This window comes from Pollicipes pollicipes, unplaced genomic scaffold (assembly GCF_011947565.3).
Source record: "Pollicipes pollicipes isolate AB1234 unplaced genomic scaffold, Ppol_2.1 Scaffold_7261;HRSCAF=8764_pilon_pilon_pilon, whole genome shotgun sequence".
NCBI classification, from domain to species: domain Eukaryota; kingdom Metazoa; phylum Arthropoda; class Thecostraca; order Pollicipedomorpha; family Pollicipedidae; genus Pollicipes; species Pollicipes pollicipes.
This window is the reverse complement of record NW_023597054.1, coordinates 25981300-26006423: the sequence shown is the minus strand read 5'-3', so window position 1 is coordinate 26006423 and position 25124 is coordinate 25981300. Positions and strand designations below refer to the sequence as shown.

The 25124-nt window shown below is 57.0% G+C and overlaps 1 protein-coding gene and 1 pseudogene across 2 annotated transcripts in view; one reads left to right on the top strand and one right to left on the bottom strand.

Annotated features, from left to right (window-relative positions):
* LOC119111896 (transmembrane protein 243) overlaps positions 1 to 25124 on the bottom strand; it is a 74256-nt gene that overhangs the window by 8009 nt on the left and 41123 nt on the right. The gene's annotated exons all lie outside the window — the stretch shown is intronic.
* On the top strand, positions 324 to 23952 carry LOC119112238 (cytoplasmic polyadenylation element-binding protein 3-like; annotated as a pseudogene).

The window sequence follows — 25124 nt, the reverse complement described above, 5'->3', positions numbered from 1 at the left end:
AAGTGGATGAATGTGGAAACCTAGTTTATTTAGCTTATGTACTTAGAACGAGTATACCTGTACCTTATGCTCAGGGCTTCAAGTCGGAGTAAAACCAGTTATGCACCAAAAAAGTGCGCCTCCAGTTGTTTTTTTACGAAGATCTGCTTCTTGAAAAAGATGATGTCACTGCTTATACAAAAAATACTGCTAGACAAACTCTTATACTATATACTACCAGTCACCTGCTCGATACTAGCGACATCTTACAGCATTCTCTTCAAGTTTTCCAATACACAAACTTCTGGATTTGTTGAACGCAGAAGGCTGGGCGAAGCAGGAAGATGTGTGTGTGCTAAGAGTTGCCGGTTGCCTGTGGAAGGGGAGGTGTGAGGCGGGGGTTGCGCCTGGTGGGGGTGTAGGCCAATGGGTGATTTGCAATTTAATGTTTCGTCTAACATTAGTGCCATCTGCCCGGACGTTATCCCAGCAACTACTTCGGGAAGCTCTTTTTACATGAACTCGGCGAGCGGGTTATCAGCATTGACCAAAGCCGAAAGCCAGCGGAGTACAGCGATGCAGCAGGATGAATTGCTGATTGAGAAGACTCTAAGCAAGTCGCCACCCCATCTTTCACCAAACCCAGAAGTTCCAAGTGATGATAGTCAAAGATATAATGAAGATAGTCAAAATGTCTTAGGTCTCAGCAATGTTCTAGTGAATCATGCTGGAAGCCAGGAGAAGTTGAAGACCCTGGACAAGAATGGCCCAGTGGACCATTCAGGATTGGCACAAAATGTCAATGGGGCTAGTGCATTTTCTAACAATATTGGTTTAGGCACATCTCTCCATCATGGTCAGTCATACTCTGAAAGTAATCCTGTTGTGATGAATGGCAGCTTGAGTGGCTCTCCTTCAAGTCTGTGGTCAACAAGCTCTGTGGATGACAGCTTTTTAAGTGGCATGCAGGCCCTGAATGGTGCATCGTATCAAAACTATCCACCATACTCACAGATGCACAACTCAAACCCAAATGCCTTGATGGGTGCAAGTCTGGGTGCTCAGTTCAGTCTGGCACAGCAGAATCCATCCCAGAGAAGGGCAATTACTGCATCACATAATATGCCACCCAGCAGGCCACCAAATCCTTATATGGCAAACAAAGGGTATCCTGCATGGTCCACTGTGAGTGCTCCACAGCCCCAGCAGAACAACTGGGGAGCTGGTCTCCAACCACAGCATAACATGGCAGGGATGCCCGGCTGGAACCGTGGACGTCAGGCCTCAAGTCTGAGTCCCCTGGCCCCCATGTCTGGTAATATGCCTACCAACATGTCAAATATGAACAGGAAGTACAGCCCAACCTTCAGTCAGGGAGGAGGAGGGATGGTCCTGTCACCAAACAAGTTCAGGAGAAGTACATCATATCCTGGAAAAGGACCATTCGGACCCAACACACCTTCATTTGAACTACCTGGAGCAGATGATAAGGACTTACTAGCATATCAGGTATGTTGTTTATGTTATGTGCATTTTCTTAGTTAGAAGCTTGTATTTGCCATTTTGGGGAAAGGTTTTCTGAACTTGTCATGTGGAGTGGGGATAGCAGATTTCCCACAAGGACCAGACAGCCTCCAAGTCTTTCTGTAAGTGTCTTTCCTTGGTGCTTGTTCATGAAGGTTGTGCTACATTCCCTATGATTGTTCTATGTTCCCAATTAGTGCTACAGATCAAAGGTTAACAAAGCCCAGAGGCCTGGATATTTTTCTTTCCTTATAATACCAGCATGTAAGATGTTAGTATCACCAGAAATTGTAATTTCAATGTTTACTGAATTGTAATGCCTGAACTCCACATAGTTTCAGGGATTTTCTGTTACTCCATGTAGCAGAGCCCATGCTGGTTCATTGGCTGTATGTAGATCATGATATGCACTGTCCATAGTATCACTGTGCTTGTGTACTGAAGGGAAAAATAGATAAAAAAGATTTGGCATGCAACCCTGACCCTTCCCATATCCATGGAAAAGATGATTGCTTTGGGACTCAATTGAGTATCAATGGGTTGTAAGTCAAAATTTCCTGTAGACCACATTGATCTTGATGCAAATGCATTGGATGCTTCTGCTGTTTGTCATGGGATAATGTATGTGTAAATGCCAGTTTATGGATCACTGAGCTGCGGCCTCCAAGCCACTACCACGCAGCTCAACACACTGAACAGTAGGCATGGCGTGATGCCAGTTCCAGTTGTCAGAGTTAGTCAAGCACAATCCTGATGTTGTTCCATGTTGTGTTGAGTCTCCTGGAAAGTTGCCAGCTGACCTTTCCATATGATCAAACTAAAAGTTGCACCCACTTGGACTTTGGCTGAGCGCCATCAGGTTATGCGTACCAACATCTGCCCTGAGATGATGGGGCTTATGGTGATGTGGTGTACTGTGAGGATTCATCAAAAGGCTATATTTTAACTCATTAGTATTGATTGGCAATGCTGTCAAGTATGTATTTTGACTTTGTATGGGGTTGCCTGTCCATATCTGACATCACTCCGATGGGCTATGATACACTTTCCCAAGCCAATTCTGACCTTGAAGTCATGGCATCAAAATCACAGCCGAATGGGTGGCGCGCTTCTGGTCAGGATGTGCTAACAGAGGCCAATGTTGGCGCGAATGAGCTACTTCCGCGCTCCAGCAGGGCGGCCTGTCTGGGGACAGGACGAGGGAGGGGCGGGGCAGCACGCACCGTCGGTGGCTCACCTGCGGTGGCCGATGCTGGCTGGGTCCCTGGAGACGGCCTATGATCGATGCCACAGCTGGACAGCGCGCGGCCCAGGCGCTGGTGGGCGTTGTGCATACCTCGCCCCGGCCCCGGCGCTCGGCCGCCAGGCCAAGCGACACTTGTCCAGAAATGCTAGACTTCGTCATACTCCTGCAGATATGGGCATTCGACCCTCACGATACGCGACGTTTTCTAACGTGGCATATGACATTATGTCTGCGTGACTTTCTGGTGAATGACTGTCCAATCCTCCCGCGTTTGTATTGTATGTCTCAGTGCTCGTTACTTGCCAGTAGTGGCACTCACAGCGCCAAGGGTGCAAAATGGTCTTAGTAGTCGGCGCGCCGTAAAACTCCAGTCATCATCACCGTCATCATGGCGCTAGGGAATCATCTCCGACTGAGCGTGTCTTGACAGCGAGTCATAAGCCCGGTGTTCTCAAGCTTGGCGTTGGCTGGGTGGTGCGAAGATTGTGTTTTGAGTTATTTTGTCGGGCGTCGCAGCAGGGATATTTTTGAGAACTATACCTTTACTCAGTCGTAATTTGCCAACAGCCGTGACTTTTACGGTTCCACATAGCTCGCTATAAATCCATTATCTGCCACCGCTCTGGGTCATTTTGAAATTCTGCCCAATTTTAAAAGATTCACCTGAAACACTCCCACGTATACAAGACGACCTCTTGAGCGCTATGAAAGGCCCCATCACATAATAGCTGAGCTTTGCTCTGGTAAGACAAACGACCGGCCATGTTGTTTGTCGTCGCTCTTGAAGGATAACAGATGCTGTGTCACGGCTCAAAGGCGAGACTGGGGCCGCTCTGTCACGATCCGCTGTCACCCGGCAAACGGACTCGCCCGGTCGCCGTGACCGCCGGAGCGTTGCCCACTCGGTGCTCCGGCGGTCACGGCGGTACAGAAGGCCGGCCCGTGCTGTCTGCGCTCCACGCTTTGCACAGGTGGCCGGATGGCGAGGCAGGGTCGTGCCAGAATTGGGTTCCCTCTCGCTGCCCCGGCTCCATGGCTGATAATGGGTGGGGGGGGGGGGGGGGGGGGCGAGGGGTCAGCGCGAAACTGGTTCCCGTCAAAGGGTCGCCTACGCGGCACCTGTGTACCGTTATCGGAGTCGTGTCGTCCGTGCCCATTAAATGTTCGGCAGTGGGTGACGCGACTGCTGAGTCACCTGACACGGGGGCACGGCCGTGCCAGGCGAGTCGTCGACGGCGCCGCGGCGGGGATGCGGCGTCACCTCGTCGGTAGGCCGCGAGCCGACCGGCTGATAGCGCGTCCCGACTCGGCGTCCCCCGGGAGCGATCAATAGCCGCGGGACATCCTCGCCATCGGCGCTAATCCGCCACTGACATCACGCTCCGCCGATGTTCAATCGAGAGGTCTCCGGTCGGACGCCCCGCCGGTGCGGCCGACTGACCTTGACGTGGCATTAGCAGCCGCCGGACGGAAAAATCGGCGAGTGGTGGGCACGCCTGGCCAACTCGGGCTCCTCGACGGCCGCGCGCCCGGACGGGATAACCCCGCTATGGCCAGCGGTGACCTCGGCCACGGGGGGACATGGGCTGCTCGGGAGCACTCCTGTGTGATGGGTGGTCGCCTTTATAGCTTGGCCCAGATGAAATTGCGCCGGGAATAGTAGCCCTGATCAGAGGGCAGATTAGCTGGGTTTGTGGAGGGAGTTGTCGGCGGTACCCTCCCCGCAAAGAGGTGATATTTTGAGTTCAAGATGTGGTCCTCTATCCCATATAGAGTAAAAATTGCAGGAGATGGTAGCTTGCGTTTTTCGTCTGCATCCAGAACATCTGATGATCCATCGCGGACTTGTCATAAACATGCTCGAGCTTCCCACCTAATGAAGCATGAACAAGGCTCTGAGGTGGTCTTCCGAATACTATTCTCCTCTTTGCGCGATGCGGCGTTGTCTCGGAGCAGGTGAGACAACTCCAGTGGAGAAATCTGGTGACGCCACACTGTTTACACTGCCGTTAAACAGTGGTTGCCGAATCTCGCAGATTGGGCGCAAGCAAACACGGCTCCGACCTTTGGCCGATTCATCCTCCATCAGTGGACGAGCGGAAGCCGCAGTGGGCCACGGGACCGTCGCCCGTCGGCGTACCCTGCACTCCACGTGCCACGGAAATAGCGCGCGGCAGGGGGCGGGACGCGACCCAGTGGAGCGGGGGAGGGGAGGGGCGGTGTGCTGCCTCCTGCCGCTGGCATTCCGCCTGACAGTTGACACACAAACAGCGTGGCCGACGAGCGGCGCTGCGGCCTGGGGCGGCGCGTGTTCCGGCCAGACCGCGGTGGCGGCGGCGGATGCGTAGCTGGGCGAGACGGCCGACCACCGTGCCGAGCGACTGCAAGTGCCTCGGGTGGGCGCAGTGGTCTTGGCTGGGTGTGTCAGGTGCTGCCGGCACACTGACCGCCAGGTCGGCCGCCGGCGGCTGCCGTGGTGGCCGGCCGCCGCTGCGTCCGCAGCGGGTGCGGCCAGCGTCGCGTGATCGCCGTGATCAGGAGATCCCTGTCGGTCCGCGCCCGCTGGCCGCCTCCACGCCGCGGCCTCCCCTGTGTCGCCGTTGTGGGGGTCTGGCAGACACGAAGTTGTGCACATTAGTCATGCCGCTGGGCGGCGGTGAGGTTTCGACGCTGGGTCACGCGGGCCGAGTGGTATCGATCGGCTCCCGGTCCGCGCGTGACACTCTGCCACGGGCCCCTGGTGCCGCCGCCTCCACCGCCCCCTCATCCGCCTCCGCCGCCACCTCCGCCCCGGTCTTGGCAGCGCGCCGCTGGCAACCTTCCGACCGCATTATCTGGCGCAGTTGGTCGCCCCGCTGGCGTATTCTTCCACTTGGGCGGCCGCAGCGCCGCTGACGACCTCGTCTATCCCGCAGACACGCAGACGTGTGTGTACCTCGCCCCTTCCCTCAAATCGTGCCAGGGCACCCCACCGACCGAGCGAGGAGAGGGGGTGCTGAGATCCTGACAGCCGGCTGCAAGCCTTATTCTGTCGGCACTGAATTGTCGCCGCTGATAGTCATGTGCTGTCGGCCATCCGACCCCTCCCCTGCCAATCCGGCCCCTCCCGCTGCCAGCGCTGGACGCGGCCGCTCCGTCCGGCATCTTCTCATTAGCGTGCGTATCGTGGTGCGGCGCCACGTCGCCACGCGTTTGGCCGGACCAAGGAGCCATCTTATTGCATGGCAGCTGTGATATACCCCAGATAGTGCGGGAGTGAAACTGCATGTAACGGGAATGCGTGTCATGCCTACTTTTCGGCGGCGTGTTTGAGGCAACGGCCAAGGAATTTCTCAAACTCAAAACAGACTTGGCGTTGCACTGGGCAGTGGCTGCTCATTGCTGCCAGACCCCGCTAAGCATTCGCGTATAATCTCGGATGAGGCCATGTGGGGGCTGGAAAAGCCATCCCGTTATGGAGCGTGAAGGAGTACTGGATTTGCAGGCTGACCCCTCTGATGCCGCTGAACTTGCGATAGTTGGCAACTAGTATGCCAAGACCTAGCACGGGGTTTCGAATGACACTGTGTTCCATGGACTGCGCGGAGAGCGTTGTAGATGCATGTTATGTATGTACGTATTCACCAACTTCATGTCGTAGCGCGGCGACGTCACGATGAAGTCTGCATGCTTGATACAGACGTGCTCTTCTGTACAATATCAAACGATGACTTCCCTGAAATGTTTACATAGTGCATGCGGTGGGGTTTTGAAATCGCGTAGTTCGGAGACTAGCCCTTTGGGAATGGGCAGTCTTTTTACTGGGTTCCTGGCGTCAGAGGAAGTTATCTCAAAAAGAGTGTTTACGCGTGGTATGTGAATGATTCAACACATTGCTGTGTCATCTTGCTTTTATGCGATGTAGGTGCATTGCTCACTAACGCGCTTTATGATCGGCTTCTTTGTAATCTGCAAAATACGGCAGCTGTCGAGGAACACATGTTGATCGCCTGCCTGTGCCACGCCAGCTTTATTTGATTCGCTCGTCTCTGCCAACACGACTTTTGTAACCGGCGTGAGTCAGATGTTGGCTCGCACCCAAGATACCTGTCATTTGCAATGCTGACGCTAGCAGTGCTGATAACGGCCTCAAGACCGGCACCAGACCGTTATTTCTGCTGGGTTTCTGGGAATCGCTTGCCTTGACAAAAAGTGCAACTTGCGTGCTACGGACCTCTGCAGTGGTGGGCAATATTTCCACGAACGTTAGCGTCTCCCATCGGGACGGTATCCAAAGCCAGCGACGCGTCTTACCGATTCACGGGGTGTTGCGTTTTGAACGTACTTTTCATCATGGGACGGATGTGGTCACGGAACTTTTTGCACCGACGCTGACATTGTTTAATAATTACTCACTGCAGTGGCCGGTGGAACGACTCTGAGGGACGGACAGAGAGCGTGGCCAACGCACATATTCCGCTCAGTTCGATCCCATGAACAGTTATGACCGGGTGGTCGGTGCGAGGTGGGGGCACTTTGGTGGCGCCTGCCCGTGCCGGTCTCCGAGTGTTACCTCATAACCCGGCTGCCGGCGCCCATGACGCACGGTGGCGGCGTGCTCTGGGGTGCACGCATATCGATTGCTGCCGCGCCGCCCGACAGCCGGGTGCGGCGGCGCCGGCACGCGGCCTCCTCCGCCGCGACGCTCGTCAGCAGGGGCGGCTCGGGGCAAGCGTGCCATACGATCTGGCCAGCGGCGCTCCGTGCGTCGCGCCATCGCGCCATCGAGCTAGCGCTCCAGCCGCCGCTGGAGTCCGGCTCGCCCGTCGCCGAGCAGGACGGGTTACCGCCTGCGCGGCATTGCCAGACGCTCAGCAGACTGCTCTGATTGCATAGGTTGTCTGTACCTGTGCGCTGTGCGGCGAAAGGTTCATAGCACGGCCTTTGTGAACTTGCGCACAAGTGTGCAAACATGAATATTGCGAGGGGTTACGGCACGCATCTATGGGTGGCTGCGAAACGTTTGTTGACGGCTAGTTTGCTTAAATGTCGTATGCTATAGGCATGTGGTCGGCTTTTTAACCCATCTAAGGTAAAGGGGAGGTCCACATGCCTCGGGCCTCGTAGAAGTTTTGTTATGCGTGGCCTGTCTGCCACCATTTGGGCATGTTCACGATTACATTTTCAATTCAGCCATCACCATTCATTTTTACTAGCCACGAAACATTGTTTATGATGAACGCCTCTCAACGTTCGTCAGAATGGGCTTTTGAGTTTGAAATGCTACATACAATGTCTTTGAGATGGTGTAGGATGTAGCTAGTTTACAGTGATACGCAGTCTCAAACAGCAGGCCTGTTTTGAAGCAGTTTTCTTGTTAGTTACGGGCGTTTAGTGTTTCCAAGAACAGTTCACGTACTTAACACAGATGCTGGTCTACTGGCACGAGATTTCTGTGTCCTCAAGCATTGTCTGTCCATCTTTACGTCTGCGTACCTGTGCTCGAATGCCGGAGAAAATCATTCAGCACACTTCCCAGCTAACGGTAGAAGTACGTTTGGTTCGATCTATGGCTCGTTAAAGCAGAATCAACAACAGAATTCACGACGTGCGTGGATTGATTGGTACATGGCCGGTGTGTTTGTATAGCGCGCATTGGGTCGGCGGGCGTTCCGCGGCGCCTGCACCGCTCGCCGCTCGGTGGCGCCGCGTCCCTTGGCGCTGTGTCAGCGCCCCGGCGGTCGACCAGCGCCGACACGCACACGCGGTGAATCGGTACACCCGGCACGCCCGATATACGGCCTCCGAGGGGCGGCAATCTGCCAAATGGGTCGCCAAAAGAGGGTGCTGCCGGCGTGCGTTGCTCGTTCACCCGATGCGTCGCCGCGTCGCGGCCGGCTGTGCCCGCGTTGGCCCGAAGTGCGCGCGAGCCTCGCCGCCAGGCCGCGTGCCGCAAGCGGTGCTTCACCCCGTGTTGGCCGTGGCGTGTTGCCATGCACCTGGCCCGGGGGTGAGTCGTGAGCACGAGCGGACATCGCCTCGGACCGACGGCGCATCGCCACACGCTGGCCTTGTTGGAAACCGGTTCCTCTCATAAAAATGCTCCATCCGATCGTTGACATCGGCCGAGAGAGGGCATTTAACGGGCGAAGCCCCGACGCGGGTGGACGGCACGCTGCGGCGGCAGCGTGGTCCCGCGGCCTGGCCACGGGTCGACGACGATCGAGCCTGTATGTCAGGAAGCCGCCGAGCGGCCCACTGATCCCATTTTGTCGGCTGGGGCGGCCGAGACTGTCCCCCGCTCGTCGTCGCGCGGCATCGATTTATCGGGCCCACGCCCCGCCCTCGCCATCGACGTGAACGTGCCGTGTATCGGCTATCAATCTGGCCGAACTGTGCTCCGAGTTATATACTGCCGCCATGTCAGGCCCTACGCCTGCATCGTGTTATGCTGCGACGGCGCTTTCCCCTCTCGCCGCGTCCTCTCGCTTATTAAATCCAGGAAACAGTTTCCTCTTAAAGTTTTCGCTCCGTCAGCAAACACCGGACAGCTGTGACGCTCCGCCGCAGCAGGGAAAAGTGCTGTTGGCACCACTCGGCGCGGATGACCGTATATCTACCGGCCGGATGTCGATGTGCTCCACGATTTCCCATCGGACCCACTGCATAACAGATAGCCGGTCCCGCCTAATTTAACAGCTCGTTCCGCAGTGACAGGGTGCGGGACATCACGCCCCACAGTGGAAACTCACGTCAGGTTCCCGACCTGCGTTCGGCATATGCGGACCGGGTCGCGTCGTGGTGCGTGCTCGCTGCTGCCTGCGCCGTGGACGCGCTCTCGACTGACATCGACGCCCCGGGCCCCTCGCCGCCGCACTAGATCACTCTCCGTCCGGCCTTATTTGTGGACGCTCGCGGAAACGGCCCCATCAGCTGATCTGGCCTCCCCTCGCCACCGTTCAGCTGATTTCGGCAATAGCCTGAACAGAATTTTCCTACAGCTGATCGTCCAGCCTGATACGTTGGTGTGACCAACGGCTCCCCAGCTATTACAAAATTAATTGCGAGCTGTAGGGATGGATCCAAAATTAAGCGGAGCGTTCGGGGTGGCTTAGTTACAGCTGGTGTCGTTATGGGAATCACCATTGGTAGCGGATAGTTTGTTTACAAACTGCTCTGAACGGTTTTCAGTTAACGGCAGTCGTTGATTGCTAACATAAATTTTCGAATGCAATTTCCTGTTTCTATCAAAGCTGGGAGCCAGAACTTTGGCTTTGATGACTATTTCGGGCGCGGATCTTTTCCTACGAAGGGAAAGTCCAGTTGTGACTGGGGACGTGTAAATCGGAGGCTCGTTAATCGAGTATCGTACCCGTAAATAATACTTATTTTCCCTCTGTCAACAAAGTACGCAGCATGTGCTTGCGTCGCGCGTGTGAGGAAGATTGGTTGATCGACGCGTTTTGAGGAGTCAGTATGCCATTTTTCCCGCAACGTCATTCGCATTGTGCCGTGGCCGGTGTGCCGCCGCCATGGATTCTCCTGCGTCGATCCGTCCTCAGTCTGCTACTGCCAGCCCCATTCTGCAGTCCTGCCGCGATGTCTCCGTCCTTGCATCCTTGCGGCGGTCCCGAACCCCAGTCTTCTGCTCCGGCCCCGTCCTGTTCTCCCGCGGCAGTCCCATGCTCCGGCCCCGTCCTGTTCTCCCGCGGCAGTCCCATGCTCTGGCCCTACCGGGGCGGCCGGGTCCCGTGGTGCTGCCGCGGCGACACTTCTCCAGAGCTCTGCCGCGGCGAGCTGACCTCTGATTGTGCGGCCGGTGCGGGGCCCGAAGCCACACCGCTGGCCAGCTCTGGCGTGCGGCGCCAGCCGACGCTGCAGCCGAGCGTGCTGAGTTCCGGCGCCGGGACGCGCAGCCGGCCGGCCGGAACGGAGTGTGCCGCTCGGGCACGCCCCTGTCGAGACGGTCAACACAGCTGCGGCTGTTGCCGGCTCGGATCGGGCTACCCTTCGTGCCATTGTAGTTCGGGTTGATGGGAGTTATGACGGTGTTTACAAGGGAACACCAGTTCGCCCAAATAGCATGTGAGGCAGGCGTATTGTTGATCGTATTGTTTACGTTGCCGTAACCCGATCTGGGGGCGTTGAGTGTGCAAAAACCAGGCCCTGTTGTGGTAACGGCGCCGTAGGACCCTCCCTATCCGATGCGAGTAATGAATTACGTGAGGGTAGCAGGTTCGTCCCCATTTTGCTCTACGACAACGATTTCGTAGTCCGTTGGTTATGAGCTTTTACACGGCGCCTTTCCCCTTCACGTTTTGTTTTTTGGTGAGTCTTTAGGGTTCGTCGCATGCACCTATTTGCGATGACGTCTTTACTGCAATCGTAAAGGCTGGGTAAAAACACGCTTTATGAAATAGCTCGCCTCATCTGTATGCTGCGTACATTTCAAGACCTGCGAAGCCGAGTTCGGTTACGCGTTTGTCGACAGTACTTGGTTTGCATGGTAGCTCCTTTTATCGATAGCGTCAATCGGATGTAAAAGTGAAGCTGTTATCCCCGTTTGTCCAGAGCATAGAAGCCCCCACTGCATCGTCGGAGTTTGGGAAAATCATCGAATGCAATTTCCGTCTTTTTGCGCGAATCCATTTTGTGTTATTTTCCGTGATTTCCAGTCGATCTGGGTCCTGAGATTTTCGGGAAATCCAATTTGTAAAATGGGTCAGGGAAAAAAAACGGCGGGATCCAGCCTGCGCTGTTGGGCGGCCCAGGTTCGCCTGAGCTTCGAAATTGTGCAGGCTTCCGCTCTCCTTCCGACTAGTCCGGGAATTCGTTGTGGATTGCAAGCGGCTCAGGGGCTAAGTCGTGCCTCTCGGAGTGGACGAGGCAGCCAGGCCACCGGGCGCCAGCCGCGCCGCCGGAACGACCGTCCTCCAGCAAAAAAAGAAAAAATCGTCTGCCGTCGGCCCAGGCGCAGCTGGAGCAGAAATAGCCTCGCGCCGGGTCGATACACAACGCCGGCTCGGCTGCCCGACCGCCCGTCCCTGCGGCGCTTAATTAACGGCCACTGTGCGATATTCACAGCTGTAATGGGCTGCGACCGAGCCGCGTGGCGGCATAAGATTGTGCCACGCTGTGAAGCGACGCCGCCGTTGACGCCTGTCCATGCTGTCCGTTTCAGGAGAGGAATGGCTTCTGCCCGATGAACGGCGCCAGCCCGCTGGACAGCATGCGCACCCTCGAGCACTACCTGAACGACATCGTGCGAGGATCCGGCGACCCCAGTAAGTGGCCCGGCCCCAGGTCTGTATAACACTGATCCGGTCCTGACTGCCTGCGAGATCGCACGATTATGCTGTTATCTTCCTTCCTTTCTAAAGTGCACGCGGCTCGAACTGTGGACCCCCAGCTCTGAGATGGAAGTGTGTCCATGCAGGCGGGCAGAGAGTGCGTGGATTGTTCGTGTTCCAGAGACGGGCCCGTGTTCAGCGCGCCGTTGTTCGTCCAGCTCCTAGGCTGAGTTAGTGTCCGGCGGGCGTTGATTTCTGTACTGGAGGAGGCAGATCGTGACCTGGTCGTCCGCGTGCGTCGCTCGCGGCGAGGCGGCCGCACCGGTTGTGATCGCGACTCCTCGGCGGGATCTCGCCATCCGGAGCCCGTGACGCACGCGGCGCCGCCAGGCATTTGGGGACAGCTGCCAGCACAAACGGCAGCCGACGACGCGAATAGAAGCGGGCGGGTCCGAACTGTCGCGTGACAAATGTCGTCTCCAGCGAGCGGCTCCGCTAGCGTTTCGTGTTCCTTCCAGGGATCTTTCATCCGGCTTGTCGCTGACCGTTTTATCCTAACATGTCGTCACTGTCGTGTTTTGTTCGTAGAAGTCCGAGGACCATTTAGCTGGCACTCGATTTACGGCAGTAAAAATCATACACGATTTTTGGGCGAAGGAATCTGCACCACCCATTGATCTAACATGCATCTCTTCATGCACGATTGTGTGAAACTAAGCTCCGCTTTAGGTCTGCTATCTGGCTGCATCAGAGGCCCATTGGCGAACGCGTCTGGGATGACATCCCTTCGCCCCCACCACCACGACCACAACCAAAAGGGTCATTGAACACGGAGAGCAGCGAACGCTGTTCAATTATGAACTCATCCTCAGCTGATGTCCACCGCTTGAAAAGTTAACGAAGGGGAGCTACGTGTCGCCCCCTCCCCATCCCCCTCTTTTCCCTCGAGCCGGCGGTGCGGTGTTCCATTTCATATTAATTACTTGGCATGTTGAAGTTTGACCATTCTTTCGGTTCGCTTCACCGTCGATGTCTCGTTGCTGCGTCGGCGGGAGATTGGAAGCATTACGGGCTTCGCTCATTGAGTTTGTCTGCCATCCATGCCATGCATCATGAATGTGCTATGCATGCACGATGATGCAGATCCTTGTGTGCAATCGGATCTTCTGTGACATAGATAGGATATGCTGTTGAACCTCGCGCGCGTTATCTAAGTGCCGCCAAATAGGTGATGTCGTCAGTATTGAGGGCTCGACCTATGACTTGACATTCCAAGCACGGTGCATCCGCACTGAGCAGCGTTGGATGGCCTCCAGCCACCGCGCGTGTCCGCACCGAACTGTGAATGCCACGTCTGCCAGCGGCGGACGCCCTCTGCCCGGTGACGCTCATCACTCGCGAAGCCACCCAAGCTTGCGCCAGCGGCGAAGCCCCGGGCGCGCGGCCGATTGGCACGATCTTGGCGCTGGCCGGCGGGGTCGCGTCGTTAGCGGCCACCGACGCCGCGCTCGCTCGATAATGGCCCCCGGGGATGTCAGGCCGACCGGCCGGCAAACAGGCCCGTCTCCATCTACCCCACCCCACCCCACCCCACCCCACCCCGTCCCATCCCGTTCCATCCCGTTCCCGTTCCCGTCCTCGTTCTCGTCCCGTCCCCGTCCCCGTCCCCGTCCCCGTCCCCGTCCCCGTCCCCGTCCCCGTCCCCGTCCCCGTCCCCGTCCCCGTCCCGTCCTGTCCCGCAGTGGCACACGGGATGTGCCGGCGCCTCGTGCTCGGCGTCTGGCGTGACGACAGGGCGCTTTGTACGCGCCGCAGTCCGATCGTTCCTCCTCTGATCCCCCTCTGAGGACATCTCATCATTGGTGACGCGGTCCAGCAAAAACGGACTGCCGGCTGACTGACCGTCTGCGTGGGCGTGCCTCCGGCGGCCGGCGGCGGGGCCGGTTCGGATGCGGATGCCGCGTCCGGGCCGACCCCTCCAGCGGAGCGGGGGGAGCGCGGCGGGCCGCGGGCCGCGGGCCGCGCGCAAGGTGCGTTGACCCTCCTCTGCACTGGGACGGACGCCGAACACCCGGCGGGGAACAATCAATAGGTGGGGTTTTTATGCTCGCGTGCCGGCCGACGAGCTTTCACCGTGCGGCACAGCCGCTGGCAAACGGTGCCGCCCGCTAGCGATGTACTGTCGAGAGTGGGCGTGACGTGTCGCCGGCGGGTACGGGACCGGGCCGGCTCGTCGCCGAGCGGCACAGTAGATTAGATTGCCTTGTTTCTGAAACCAGCAGTTGCGTAGGAAACGGGAAAGAGCGTGCTGTTTGTCCCGGTTGATTGTGAAGGTGGAAACCTGTGCATTTTGACTGGCTTTAAATGATTGGGATCAGTGGTTGTTCGTCATGCTCATTCCTTCTATCCGTTTCAGTTAAGACGAATGTGTTAACCTGTAAAGGACATTCAGAAGGGGTTATGGAGGCGTGAAATAGTCCTGCTGTATGCCTTTCTAGAAAAAGCTGGAAATATGTAGATTTTCGCTTAAAGTCGGCTTAGCCCCGTTTGGTCATGCCACATAAGTCGTCCATCATGCACAGTTGTGTCACACTTCTAGGGGGCGTTGATCTCCCAGAGCTTGCATATTCTGACCAATGCCAATACTAGCGTGGCACGGTTATGTTTTGTGTCGTCAGCGTAGGTGTTAGTACATGCTAGCAATAAAGTCGGATGAAGCAGACCCAGGGCTAATTGCATGCAAGCAGAGGAAAGTGCGCGTCTTGGGACTGACTAGAACGGTCATGCAAAGGAAGGTTGTCTTATTTTAGGTTTGATTGAAGGAGTTGGAAATTTTGATTTCAAACTGGTGCTGTGGGCGGCGAGTACGCATCGATCGCGTTTATATAATGGCTGGGTTTTGATCCAGAACTACGGTCGAAGATAAAGCGCAGACTTAATATTTCAGGAGTGTGAATTTATTTCAGGACTTTGAAACACAGCTGGGGTTGGATAGCTGCGTTTTTTGAAATCACAGTATTATACTCGCTTTTTGGGAAAGCAGCATAGGAAAACCGCTTTTAGACCAAGGCCCTAAAAACGCAATCGTGTGTTGAGAGCGTCATACTCATTTCGGGTTCGCAATGTAACATCTTGTCCTTGAACAGCGCTTTGGTGCGAATCAGTTGATATCACGATAAACTGGACTACAACGAAGCTCATCGTGATGTTAAGGGAAGGCGCCTTAGTGTTGGTTGCCTTCTTCGATTGTTCAGTGACAGTGATATAGGATAAGTACAAACAGATTCGGTAACCAACCGAGTATGTTGTTTTTGTCTATTCCCTTTACGGAACGAATGTGTTTTCGGGCTTGGACATTGCACTACGCTGTGCAACGTTTTTAAACCCTTAAGTGTCTTTTCAAGCCATTCATCGCTGTTTTCTAACCATTTCCCCCTGCCTCCCACCCCCTTTCCTCCTACAATGCAAATATTCAACCTTAGCAACATACCCCTTAAAATTGTTGTGTTGTTCCTTCCGTGATTCCCAACTCCCTTTCCAATGTCATGGTGTGAAGTTTCGTCTTGCTTCGTTGACATGTGCAAAATCACATATATCCATACATGCTGAGGAAAGCCGTAGCATAAGAGCAAGCGTGACTGACGTTGTTTTTGCGCCTTCCGGCCCCGCGACCGCGTCCAGACTTTTAGGGCATTCTGATAGTCTGCGCCGAAGCACTGCCAGCAAATGAATACCTTCGGTGCTATGCAGCCAGGAAGGTACCGGAATTGCAATGCCAGCTCAGTGCTGGTGATTGTTGAATTTGTGACTGGTGGGAGCATTGATGTATGCCGCGCACGTATTTTGCTGACATTTGGAAGATTTGTGGGATGCAAATTTTAAATTTCCCGTGTTATTTAGAAGCCATGCCAATTTTCTAAATCGCCTGGTCATGCTTGACGGCTGGTCGCCGTCTTGTAGCACGTTTGGTGAAATGAATGCTTGGTCGTCGCACGCATGATGCCGCACAACGTGACGCGGGGCTACGCAACTCACTCAGTTCACATGTGTGATCGCCGCGAGCTCACATTTCAGCAGCTCATACCGGAGGGCCCGGCTCCCCACGCATGAACACGCTGCTTCCCTAGTAACTGGCTCTTAGGATACGGCACCGGGTTGCGTGTGTAAATACCTGTAAACAATCTGACATTTCTATTGGTAAAAAATTATGTGGAATATGATTTGGCCGCGGAGAGTATCCTGCGAGCGAAGGTTGCAAAAGATCTATCAACATATTAATGATCTATGTGCCTTGGCTGGTTGCTTCGATAGGTTGCAAAGTAGTTGAACCCAGCAGCTAAAACAATAAAACGTACAGCATGTTATAGACGTGTAGAGATCCTCATGTTCTACACCTGGCTGTTGGCGGTGCATTCACGGTATTGTGCGTTTATGTTGAACTTTATCGCGATGTTTCGTCTCGGGCGGTACCGTCAGAACCCACATCTGAGTTATAAAAGAACTACAGCAAACCACATCGCTAGTGAAACCTAATCCATTAAAAAATAGACGAGTACACGACCGTCTATTTAGTATGGGTCTGCGTCGGCGGTGCGCTCCACGGCAGGCGGCGACTGGAGCTCCGCTTCCCGGCTTACAGCGAAGATCCGCCGGTCCGTTTGCGCTAGCGCTGCGGCGTTTTTGTCGCAGGCGGCTGGCGTTGTGCCTGCGTGACCGGTCGTGGTGCAACGCTCGTCATTGTCAAGGCCACGCGGGGCGGCGCCGCGTCGGCCGTGGGCGAGCCGGGCGCGGGCGGCGGACGCCGTGGCGCCGCCCGCGCCGCGCCCGGCCTCGCACTGCGCCGTGACACGGACCAGCCTGCGGCGCGGCCGCGACCCGGTGACGCGTCGCCCGCGGCGATATTTGTGTACAAAAGACGCCGCATCCGCGGTCGGGTCAATACGAGCCATCTATTGTCTGGCGCCTTGGCACACATCGATCCTGCCACCGGCATGCGCCGCCGGCGCTCTCCCCTCGCCGGCACTCCTCCGGCGTCCGGCCTGCAGCCGTCGCGCCCACTCCTCGGGTCCGTCGTTCGTCATACGTGCGCGGCGTCGGCAGCTTAAGTGGTATCGCGAGGCAGTTCAGGTGGGACGGACGAGCCGTCGTCCCGGACGCCCCCGCCGTGGCGTTGGTGCCGTCTGGCGGAGGCGGCCGGGTCGTCCGGTGCTGGCAGCGGCGCGGCGCCAAAACCCCGGTGACCCGGTCCCGGTCGCCGGATACGGCCCCGGCGGCTCCAGGCTTTACGGCGGCTGACGGCTGGGCGCCCGTCCCGAGCACAGGGGACGGCATCCGCCCGAACGCCGCGCCGTCCTGCTGGCGAGCGCGCTGCGCCCGCCGACGGGAGCTCGACGGGCGTGACTGTGCGCTATGCGTGCCCCATCGTGTGCGTTTGCGACGTCGGCCAACGGGCTGCAAAACGTCCTAGTTGGATTCCCTTGGCAGTGATGCGCCAAGGCGATAACACAGGCCAAGTCGTGGGCGTGTTTCGTAAGCATGCCACCCACTAACTCACGCTATGCGGTGTTAATGCCCGCTAAAATCCGCCCAGGTGCTCTGCTTTACTGTGGGTCCGTAATTATTGTCTGAAAAGCTTTGGTGCTTGTCCACGGAATCAGTGGGGTGTGGGGAGTGATCGCCCATGTAAAACGAAAAGTTGGCGCGTGATTGCGCTAATTACGAACCCTGCATGTCGTTTGTCACCCTGGCCCCCAAAATAGCCGGCGAAGCGTGGCCAATTTGGAAAACCGGAGCCATTTGCGACCCGGTCAGTGTCGGTTCTATTTGATCGGCTGGATTCTGTTTTGCTGGCTCCGCTGTTGGGCATCTTGCGCTCGTGAGGCTCCGTCCCTGGGCTGGCCGTGCGGCAGCGGTGGCCGCCACTCAGGACCGTGTCTGCCGCGCCACTCGAGAGCACCGGCGGCCCGGCCTCAGCTATCTCGAGTGTTGACTGTGGTCGCGTGCGGCGGACCGCCGCCAGCTGACGAGCAGCCGGCGTCGGCGGACGCCATCGGGGCGTCATCACCAGCGGGACGTGCGCGGTCACCAGCGGCTCCCGAGCGGAGCGTTAGCGCGACACCGGTGGGGTGTTCAGCTGGCGGTCGTGGAGGGAGGATTGTGGGCGGTCAGGCCGGGCTCGGCGGACGAGTCGGCTTATCCGTGCTGACAGCGGATGCGTTGCGCCCACAGGGCCGACAATCGGGTTCTGCTGTTGCAGACGTGTGGTTGACTGACTCGCTGACGTTTGTGCCGTCTCGGCTGTATGTGCAAGGCGAACGCCAGTTTACGAGACTCATCGCTGTTTTGTTGCAGGTTACGTCAACTGCAACGCCAGCGCGCTGCATTCGCTGGGACAGCTGCAGGGTAAGTCCAGGCGCTGGGTCACCCACCGCGCTTGGAAAGCAGGCATGAAACTGGATGTAGTGTATACGAGGGAGGGAGAGAGGGGGGGGGGGGGATGCTGCCATATGACCAACGTTGTCGGTGCGCCTCAAAGCCCAAATCATCATCAGAGAGAGGGGGACGTGCACGGTTTTCCCCCAAACATGCCATTTCATATGCGCCATTCTCCTCCGTCGATGTGCGATATCTGTGAACACACATTGTGCCTTTATACGTACATAACTATGCCGTTATTTGACCGATCAGGAGAGCTTCAGCTTTTGTGTCGACCATGTGCGGGATGCAGTGATAGCCTGCTCCTAATAGCCCACGTAATCGGCTTCTGTATAATCTCTGTGATGCGTGACTGTGTGCACAATATTGTGAGGATACGGTGCGCGAGCACCCGTTTGATGTTCCCGTGTGCAAATCCTGCCTCCGTCCGTTTGATGTGAGTGTTTACCAGTCTGCCGGCGTTGCCCGGCTTACCAAGAGCTGGTTTCTTTTATGCATCAAGTGTGTACAAACTCAGCCGAGGATTACTCAGGGAATTCAATCCCATGTGGCTCAGAGTGACGCGCACTCGTCCGCGCTTGAACTGCGCAGGACGTGCTCGTCCGCGGGTGCGGCGCCGGCCTCTCTGCCAGCGGACGCAGCCCGTTCGAGTGGCTCGTGCGCAGCGCTAGTGTTCGTTGGCAGCGGTGCGCGGACGTAGGCCGGCCGGCCGGCTGACGGCTGGCTGGCAGGCGAGCGCGGGCTGGGTGGGGGCGGGTGTGGCGTGCCAGGCTCGCTTCGGCCCAGCTGGGCTCGGGCCGCCGCCAGTGACCTTGGCTGCGGCACAGACGGCCGCCTCCGCCGGTGGCAGGGCTCACCTCCGGCCCGTGCAGGCGGCAGACGCGGCCCGCTGCGTGGCAGAGATAAATAAATGATGCGCGCTGCGCTGGCCGTGCCGGCTGAAATATGGATACGTTGGAAGTCGGCTGAAAGTTTCACGTGGGACAGGCGATTAATGGGACGGCCCGGATGCCAATGGGGCTCACTGAGGAGGTTGTGGCCAGACTCGCGGCCCAGACCCCGTCGTCGTATTCGGCAGCGTCATGGGTCCCCTGGCTGGCCGGTCTGGCGGCCTAGCGGCGGGTCGCTCAGGTCGCGTCCGGTGGCGCACTGACAGGCCGTGCAGGCGCTTGATGGCAACCCCCCGCCACCGGGTTCGCGGTCCGTACCCCACCACCGCCCGCCCCGCAGTGTTCTGGCCTTCCTGGCCCGCGGCCAGGTAACTTGCGAGTCGCAGGCGGCAGTGGCGCGACGTCGGTGCGTTTATAGACGTGTTTGTGCGCGGCGGTGCGTCGCGGCTGGCGCCCGACGGCCCGTGACGTCTGCCGTTGCACGCGCAGATCGAATCGGCCGGGGAGCCCGGCTGTGGCCGACCGCCGGCGGCCGGGTGTCGGTCACTGCACGTCACTGACGCTGTCATGCAGCGGCGGCGGAGGCAGCCGCGCTCTGTCGACTCTGCGCGCTGAAGCTGCGGCTGCCGTCCCTGCGGTGTGTCTGGCTGAGCGGCTCACGTCTGGCGCCGGCAGTGCGGCAGGGAGGCGGATCAGGATGGAGTTGCACTTTTCGAAGAACCGCTCCGCATGTCAGAGGCACCGCATTTCGCGTAACACCCATCTCATGTGGGCGTTGACATTGCCTGCCTCGGTCGCTGGGAGCAGGTGCGCTCTTGCGGTAGGGCGCACGGTGGGGCAAGACGACTCGTTCTGTTCGCCAAACCGCAAGGCTATCAAAACACAGACATGTTGAAAATTCACGGCCGTCATTAGGCCATGCGTCCCCAGCGAGCTGGGTGCAGACGGCGAGGGAGCATGCGCCCAGCCAGTCGCCGGAGGGGGCAGGCAGCTGCTTCTCCGCGTCTGGGATGCTAACCACCAATCACAGGCCAGCCCGCGACCGCACCACTTCGATCTCACATGCCTTGCGGCTTCACGGAATTTAATTATCTCGTCCAGTGCTGTAAGACTGCTGTACGGCGGTGCAGTAAAGGGCCATTTGCGAAGCGTTGCCGTGACACGATTTCAAATTTCTGTGGGCATGCACTATGGTGCGAGCAGACCGGCGGGATATGGATGCCTATGGGGGGATAGAGGAAGCCGGTGGTGGACGCGAGCGGGTTGAGTAGTGCGTTGGAAGTGCTTGCGATCGCGGGCAGCTTGTTCATCGCGCTGTGCCTTCTTCCATGCAGCGTGCGCGCCTCGAAGGCGGAAAGGTATAGGCTTCCTGCACACTGCCTTGTCGCCAGTTTTAAGTTTGCGTTGTTGCACGATCCTACATTCGCTGTGAGGTGATTCGAGCAGCGCACGCCCCTCCCCTCCGGCCTCGTGCAGACCACGTGAGGCCGCCTCACAGGCCTTGTCATGTATGTTCTGACCGGGGCGGTGGTGCCGGCCTGCCTGCGCGCCCGCAGTCGATGCCGCGGTGCGGCCGGCTTGTCCCCGGCCGCGGAGCGAGCCAGCGAGGTCAGCGGGCGCCCGGCGTTGGCGGCGCCCCGGGCCCAGCGGCCGAACCCGTGTCGGCGTCCGCTTGCGAGCTCGCCGAGCTGGCTGCTGCTCGCGTTGTGCTGTGCCACTTAACAGTGTGTGCAGGGCCGGCCGCACCGTGCGTTTGCCCCCTCCGGTGCATTTTGATTATTTTAAACGGGTCCTGGCCGATTGTGTGGGTCAAGGGTAAAGGGCGGTGGTCCATATATCGACGTGGTCGTTTCCACTGCACTTGGTGTTCGAGTTTTAAGGCTATGCTGTCTCAGTGAGGCTGGTGAGACCTGTGGCGACAGCGCTGATTATGTGCCGCGACGATATGACCGGAACACGCTGCAGTGCCGCATGACGGTCAGAACACTGTCAAAGAGAAAAACTTCCGTAGCTTCCAAATTAGCGCACACTATTTAAAGGAGCGAAGTGCTTTGGGCATGCATGGGTCATTTCACTGATTTCGAGTCCAGAAAATGCAAGCGGCTTGCGTGCAGTTTATTTCGCATTCCACCATGGTATCTTATCGTCGCATGTGCAACCAGTATCGCGTTGTGTGGCCACTGAACAGACGCTATGGAATGGAACGCAAGTTGACGTCAAGTAAATTACTTTCACGTGCAGCTAGAGGTCCTTCATCTATGTTAATAGACGTTAAAATGTATATCAGCTCACCCCGCACAGCCAACTGCGATCTGATTTAATATCTGATCCATGCCGTTTGCACTCAGTGATGTACATAACGCCTTTTTTGTAAGGATGCTTAAAGCTCTGATGAACGTGACACATGGAGCAGTCCTCCATTGCTTCCCTGCATGCTCACATGTGTACCGTCTGTCCAATGACGGTGTCGATTCCTGCGGTTCTGCGTCGGTTCTGGACGTTTTACATAGAGTGACTCTTATTCCCCCGCGCAGCAGCCTGACTTAGTTGAAACATGCATTCGTGTTTTGTGCCTCCCCTTGCGCAGGCGACGGTTCAGTTATGCTCAGTGGCGTAAAAGAAAACATTGCCACGCTCCTATATAGCAAGTTGATGCGTCCGTGGCACCACCGCAACGTTCAGCAGAAGTTAAGCCTGCGTGTAACTGGTGTGTGCGTGAAGTTTCCCAAAGCCATGCTCAGTTTTCCCCAAAGGGATCATTGCCGCAGAATTCCGTCATATCCGCAGCCCAGCACTCACCGTAAGCGCCGTGACTCCGTGCATGTTTTGTGTTTTCTGCCCGCGTCACGAACGTGTCCGCCGCCCGACTTGACGGGTCCCACCTCAGCCATCACGAACGGACTCGCCGTGCTCCCACGCCGCCGGCCGCATTGTGGTGGCAACACACCATAAAAATTGAATGTCTGCAACTCCAAACCATAAATGTGGGCAGCTGTCAAGAGCGGATGGAACATTGTACGGTACAACACAACGTGGTGCAGCGTTTGCCAAGTGTGTGTTCATGTTAGTCACGCGTATTCTGTGCAGCATAGTGTTGTCTTTACTCGCTTTAATACAAAACTACATTGGCTGTTTAAGCGTTGCGCATTTTGTTCCAATTTGCAATTCCCTCACTCCAATGGTGTAACTTGATATTCTACTCAGAAATCGCTGAACTATGGAAAATTCGGTCTTTTGTTAAGTGGGCAAGGAAGGCCAGTGCAACGGCAGTACTGTTGTCTGCTTGTACTGTGTGATAGTCTTTGCCATTATCGTATCAATCATGAAAAGGCAGCTAAGCTGTTTTGAGACCTGGTAATCAGCCCCAATCTCGGAAGCCGCTATTGCGTTGCAATCTTTACCGCTCGATATAGGCCAAGCCCGATATAGACAGGGCAGCCACTGGCGATCAGAGGTCCAGTGGGCGCCATAGTGACTTCGGCAAGGTGGCTGTCCAAACTTTGCGGGGTCTTTCTCTGGTGTGCGTGGTTATTTGGAAAGCTATGAAATGCGTAGTTGACGCAGTTTTTGTTTTCGACTCAAGATTTATAAGTCACCTTATGCTATAAAGGGTTACCTAGATATGCACGCGAAACCGGGAGAGCGCATTTAGCAGATAACGGTCCCATGACATCAATGAACTGGCGCCTGAACGGCCGTTTTCACCCTAGCCAGCAACTGCGGTCCAAATGTGCCAATAATTCTGAGTTAATTACATCAACACAGAGGAATGAAACAGCTGTTTCATAAAGACCCATGTGATTCAATGTGGCATTTTCGCCAACGTAGCTGCCACAATGTTTGCAACGCTTGTGATCCCGTTTGCATCCAAGCACGGATTGATTGATCGCGTGTGCTTTGTGGAGGCCGGTCACGGCGTGAGCATTGAGCCTCGGCTTTTTTATATTCTCGGACGAACAACAGGATATGGGTAAGAAGTGCTTGAACTAAACCGGGTAGTTTTGGACATCTTAATGAATGTTGTTTCGCACCGCACACCATAATACCTTCATTCAGCAGCATTTCGCTGTTCTAGGCACCGTGAAACGCGCCCTCTTTCTGCCATTGACAACCCTCTGACGAATGCTTACGCTATCCCATTTCGCCAGCGGTCTGTTCGTTCCCATTTGTTCTCACCAGGCATGCATGCGGGGTGTTCCGTCTCAACCACATAACCTGCCGCCGCCGCCGCCGTCGCTGCCGCCTGACGGGCCGCCCCTCCTCCGCCAGGCAAGCCGCCGTTCTTCCCGGGCCTAGACGAATCTGCGCACCTGCTGGACGAGCACGGCCTGCTGGACGGCCTGCCGGCGCTCAGTCCGTCGCGCACCTCGCCCCGCTCCTCCGGCTCGGGCGACAACGGCGAGCGCTACTCGCGCAAGGTGTTCGTTCGGCGGCCTGCCGCCCGACATCGACGAGGGTTGCGTTCCTTCCCGGCCCGGCCGGCCATCTTGCCCACGGGTGCGGGGTCACGGGACCGTTGGCGGCACTGTTTACAGAGGTGGCGCGTGTGTTGGCGGCCGGCGCCCAGCCCGCCGACTTCCAGGAGCAGGTGTCGTCGGGGAGGCGTTAGCGACGGAGGCCGCCGCTGCTCCTCTCGGCGACGCTGCGGCACGGCCGGCGCCTCTGTCACGGCCGCTGCGCTCCTGCAACGGGCCGCCCCACGTCCGAACGCACTGCATGGTCAGAGGCTCCCACGCACGCGGGGCGCCTTGGCTGGGTGGCGGGGAGAGGTCTTTCGGGCGACCCACCGGCCATTCGTGACCTGTTGTGACCGCGGTGCGGCGCGTGGCTGGACAGGGATGTGACCTCTGAGAAAGTCGTGCGAGCGTTTGTTGGTATTTCTATTGTCGAGCTAGAAGCAGGCTTATCTTTATTTTAAGTTCTATGCTTTGCAATTTTTGTTTGTGTTTGGTCCAGTTAGCTACTAGCTTACTCATGACAATCGTTTAATGCACCCTTACGCCTGCACGTTAGGCCCTGAATCTTGATAATCGTGTTAATTCTGTACTTTCCCCGCGTGCTGCATTGTGTTCCTTTGCGCGGGTCTTGTGCTCTTTCATCAGCTGGTCGGAAAGTTCGGGCGGTAGTTTGAAGTCTTTTCCTGGTCTTAATTACTAACTTTCAAACTTTGAACTAACCATCCTTTAATGAGCCTTACCCCTCTAAACCTAGCAAATCAATTGAGAAATGTCGCTTCAAATTCTCATTCTTTGCATGAAATGTTTTTTGGGCTCCATTTTGGCGTCTCCCTCACTTATTGGACGTAATAACCGGACTATTTAACCGTATGGTCATAAAATGCGATTGGGTGGGGGCGGCGCGCGCACCATTTCCGCCGTCTGGCCGGTTAGTGTCGAGCGGGCGGGTCCACCGCCGCCGGCGACGGCGTCAACAACAGCGAATCTCCCCGCTAGTAGGCCCAGCCCTTTATCAAGCGGCAGCCATAAATTAGCCGGGCCGGGCCGTCCTTTTTTTCCTGTCGTTGCTGGGTGGCAGAGATGACAGTTTATGAGCGCGGGAGCGTTGTTTGCGTGGTCGAATCGATGCGTCCGGCGGGCGGCCGCGCGGCCATGATATACGCGCGCCAGTCCGCCGGCCGGGATAGATGATGATGACGGTGGCCGGCCGGACCCAGGGGAGCGGGCCGGCCGGCTGCCTCGCCGCCGTGTGTGGTGCCTCCCCGCCGTCGGGCTATGCCAGCGGCGCCTCCGGAGGCCGCAGGACAGACGTTCCTTCGCCGTC